At 34.6% G+C, this 4782-nt stretch overlaps 1 pseudogene; it reads left to right on the top strand.

Moving 5' to 3' along the window:
* The first annotated feature begins 987 nt into the window (after window positions 1-987).
* LOC119230243 (U1 spliceosomal RNA) lies at window positions 988-1127 on the top strand (annotated as a pseudogene).
* Window positions 1128-4782: the final 3655 nt, after the last annotated feature.

Below are 4782 nucleotides of genomic sequence, written 5' to 3'. Positions count from 1 at the left end.
GCATACAAGAGCTGGAGTGTAAGCCAGAGGTGCAGGGGGGTAAAAGGATTCACCAGAGAGAGTGGGGAGAAGAAGTACTGAAATACACTGCTGAGGGAGCAGCAGACTAGACAGGAGAGGTTACTGCACCATGTGGGTTGCTCCCTGGCTGGCCAGGGATTGAACTGATGCTGCAGTGGCTGGCAATAGCTTTAATCTCTGTACTACCAGGGAGGCCCACCATTATCTTTCTTTTTTAACTTTCCTGGTTACAGAACACTAGTATTGAATCTGTTCAGATAATTACACACTGATTTTCACCATTTTTCTAAGTGAACTAGTTATAGCATTAACCTTTATTTAAGCAAAAATAAGTTGGTTTACTTTGACAATATATTGAATATACTTTTGTTTTTCAAAACTTAATGAAAGTATATCTCCACAGCATAAGATTAGATCCTTATAATAGACTGAAAGAGACTCTCAGACTTACCTTACTTAAGGAGCCACAATGCACTGACAGGATTTTGCCATTAAGGAGCACTGCAGTATGTGAGGGCTCCCATGTGGTTGCCATTTGAGTAATTAAGGATTGTGTAATAATCTTACACACTTCCATAAATTTCAGAAAAACAGATGAGCAATACCAGTCAGATATTCACTGAATAATTTACATCAGCTTTTAAAATCTTAGGTGCACTTAAAGACCAATCCTGAAAACAGCACACAAATAACGTATTTGGAAGGTCTTTGCCAAATGTGAGGCTTAACAATATTATTTTTATTGATTTTAAGAGCTCAGAAATAAATTAGTCATAATCTTTAATAAATAACTTCCTAGTGTATTTAGCACATATATACAATTATTTTTTTCTGACTTATTTGAAAATATTTGGATACAAAATACATGTCCACAGGTATTTTACTTGTCTTCTAACCTAAGAATTAAAAATCATGCCATCGCTTCTTGGCCTTTTGGTTAAGATAGAGTGTAAAAATCATGCCAATATACTTACCTGGCAGGGGAGATATCATGATCACGAAGGTGGTTTCCCCAGGGCGAGGCTTATTCAAACGTGCTGATCCCTGCGATTTCCCCAAATGTGGGAAACTCGACTGCATAATTTGTGGTAGCGGGTGGGAACGGGGGGGGGGGGGGGGGGGGGGGAGGGAATTATGCCAAAAGTGCTGACTGCCTATTAGCTCCTCATCTACTTTTGCTGATTGACACCTCTGAAAGCACTACCCTGAAATTTCTGTTTATCACAATTTCACTTAAAATAAAATTATATACATATATAATATGAAACATATAAATATTTTATCATATTTGATAGATACATACTTGTTTCATCATATATATTTTCATAAGTATCAAAGCATATATTATATTTGATACATATATCACATAAAATATGTATGATGAAAATATGTATGATAAATGTGACAACATATATGTAATTTAGTTCCATATTTTTTTAGTTTTTAAACAGAATGTTTTATTGGAAATAGTTTTTTATAATATGATATTTTGAAGCTGTCACCTTTGTTTAAGAAATTCCAGGCCTATTATAGGCCTCCCTGGTGGCACAGGGGTTAAAGTCTCAGCACTATCAAGCTATTGCCAGCCACTGCGGCATGAGTTGATCCCTGGCCAGGGAGCTACCCATATGGTACAGCAGACCTCTCCTGTCTCATCTGCTGCTCCCTCAGCAGTATATGTCAGTGGAACTGCCTGTTCTTCTCCCCACTCTGTCTCTGGTGAATTCTCTCAACCCCTGCACCTCTGACCTACACCCCAGCTCTTATATGCATAAATAAATAAAAATAAAGCTTAAAAAGAATTTCAGGATTTTGGTATAAAATTTATTATTTTCTTTTTATCTTCTTAATTGATGACTACATTTGTTTTTCAGTCATTATGAAGTCCATTTCGTCTCTCACTTTTCTTTGTCAGTTTAGTCAGAGTAATATCTATTTTTCACCAAGTAAGCTTAAAACTAGCTAACTTGATGATGATGTTTGTTTTCTTTTGATACCTAATGATATCTTTATTTTCACTTTTTTATTTATGTATTTTGTTATTTTCTTGACTTGTGATATTAGAAGCCTAGCATATTGAGTATCAACCATTCTACTTTCATAGTATAATCATTAAAGAACATAGATTTTTCTCAAATCATCATTTTAGCTATTATACAATTTTTGATATAAAAATGCTTTTATCAGGGCCTCCCTGGTGGCGCAAAGTGTTAAGTCTCAGCACTGTGAAGCTATCTGCAACACGAGTTCAATCCCCGGGCAGGGAGCTAACCCACATGGTGCAGTGCCCCTCTCCTGCCTCACCCGCTGCTCCCCTCAGCTGTGTATTTCAGTGGATCTGCTTGTTCTGCTCCCCACTGTCTCTGGTGAATCCTGTCACACCCCCCACACCTCTAGCCTACACCACAATTCTTGTATGCATAAATAAATAAATCCTTAAAAATGCTTTTATCAAAATGAATTAAATAAGATTTTTCTATATGTACATTTTACAATAATTTTTTTTTGGTTAAATTAGGAAAATGGTATATATACTTAATGGAATACTACTCAACTATAAATATGGATAAACTCTTGCCATTTGTGACAACACAAATGGAAATTGAACTGGATAATACTAATTTAAGTAAGTCAGAGAAGAGACACAAAAACTGGGTGGTTTCACTTATATGTGGAATATAGAGAAACAAAACCAACCCTGGAAAACTGACTATAAAATAGAGGTTACTGGAGTGGGAGGTGGAAGATGAAAAGCAAAGTGTTAAGTAGGCTCATTGGGCTATGGTGGAGGACTATGTGTGCTATGGTGTTGGACAGGGTGTGGTGACGTATCCGCAGATGTGATCCTATACATTGAAATCAAATATAATATTATAAACCAATATTGCCGTCCAAAAAACAGGAAATATGTTTTACAAATAACATGTTAACTTACCAGTTCACAGTAATTAAAAATTTTAAACACCTCCCTTTAATATTTTGGAAAAATGTAAAAAAGCTGTATATTTCATGTGAATCTACTTAAACCAAACAAATGACACTTGAGTAAGGACATCAATTAGGCATTCAGCCCAATTATTCACTTGCTACCATAAATCCTTTATAGGAATGTGTGATAGGCCCTAATCTTTTAGCTGAACCATGGGTTTCAAATAAATACTTTGAGCTATGTTTGAATTCCTCATCCTTAAGGTCAAGCGTTACACTCTAATTTTTGTCAATTTGACACTCTAATATCACTAAATTCTTTACTGTGGATTTCAGTGCTTCCTGCTTATTTATCCACTTTTAAGTATTTAAGAAGCTGAGCTACCCTTTAATGGGAAAACCAGTCTATCTCATTTCTCTGTACTTGTTCCTCCTACCCCTGGAATATCAGATCGTCTATTTGAGTTTATGGTTGTCCTTAATTCCATTCTGTGACTATAAATCTGCCCCAAAGTTTCATGACTTCTCCGCTGCTTAGTCAGGACTTCTCACTACGATTTTAATTCACCGAAACTGCCCCAGGGATAGCAAATACTTTGAATAAAATAATAGCTCACTTCTCTGATGTTTGCTTTTTTCTTGAATCTTAATCCTTCAAGATATAGTTCCCATAGAAACAACAAATGATCTCTTTCATAGGCTATTTGTATATTATCCAGATTTCTGATTTATTTTCAATGGCAGGGTCCAATCATCACAGGTAAATATTTTACTCAAGAGCAGAAACATGGTTTCCCTTGTTTGCTCTTCTTACTTCCATTTATCCTCTGTCCTCTTTTTCCCACTTTCTAAACATACAAGAGGGAGCAAGATCTATAGAATATACGAGTATAAGTTATCTAAATTAAAAATTAAAAATACCCAGTAACTCATAATTGTTCTTGGGGTGGTCTGACTTTAAAATTTGATTATATCTATCCTTTTACAATGTTGTTTTCCAAATATTTTGAAATTGATAATGGTAATCTCACTGTTGCAGCAAGCTATCTGATTCCAACTTTTCCTCAGTATTTACTCTTTCTCTACATTTATTTTTCATAAAAGGCCACACAGACAATATGATACAAACTGCAATGTGAAATCATTGTTTAATTTTTCCTACTTGGAATTCATATCGATTTAGTTAAAATCTGTTTTTCCTATGTATTTCATTTTGTTCAGTAAGAAAACTCTTAGGACACCATTCTAAGTTAAAGTTGTATAGAAAGGTTAAGATTCAAACAAATTGAAATATTTGGTGACAGTCCCAGACTCCTGAAGTAGGCACATTAAGGGAATGTGGCCAAGGACATTTTTAATGCTACACATACAACTAAAAAACATTCGTGGTTATTTCAGTGTCAATCCTGACATATTTCATATAATTCATTAGAACAAAAAAGTATTCACTCTCACATAAAATATATAAAAAGCCTATTGAGAATGCTAATTTACCCTGGGAAATGCTTATATAGCAATTGCTGAATTTGCCTTCATATTTAGACTATTATTTTACTGAAAATAAGAAATTAAATGAAGGACTATTTGAACTTCAGCATGCATTAAAATTAATGTTTAACAAAGGAGAAAAAAAATGCCTTGGCTTACAATTAAGCAATATGCAAAAGTGTTATTGCCAACATTCCATGTGGATTATACATGCTGTCCACAGATATTAGCAGATTAGTATTAATCTGTGTTTTGCTATTCCAGAGTGTGAAATGGAAAGATGAATGTATCGAGCTCGGTAATTTATAAACAATAACAAAAATATCTTATTAGCAACGCCATATT

Source organism: Talpa occidentalis, unplaced genomic scaffold (assembly GCF_014898055.3).
Source record: "Talpa occidentalis isolate TD23 unplaced genomic scaffold, MPIMG_talOcc4v2.1 talOcc4.6, whole genome shotgun sequence".
Taxonomy (NCBI): domain Eukaryota; kingdom Metazoa; phylum Chordata; class Mammalia; order Eulipotyphla; family Talpidae; genus Talpa; species Talpa occidentalis.
The sequence above is the reverse complement of the archived record's forward strand: the minus strand, read 5'-3'. Positions and strand labels throughout refer to the sequence as shown.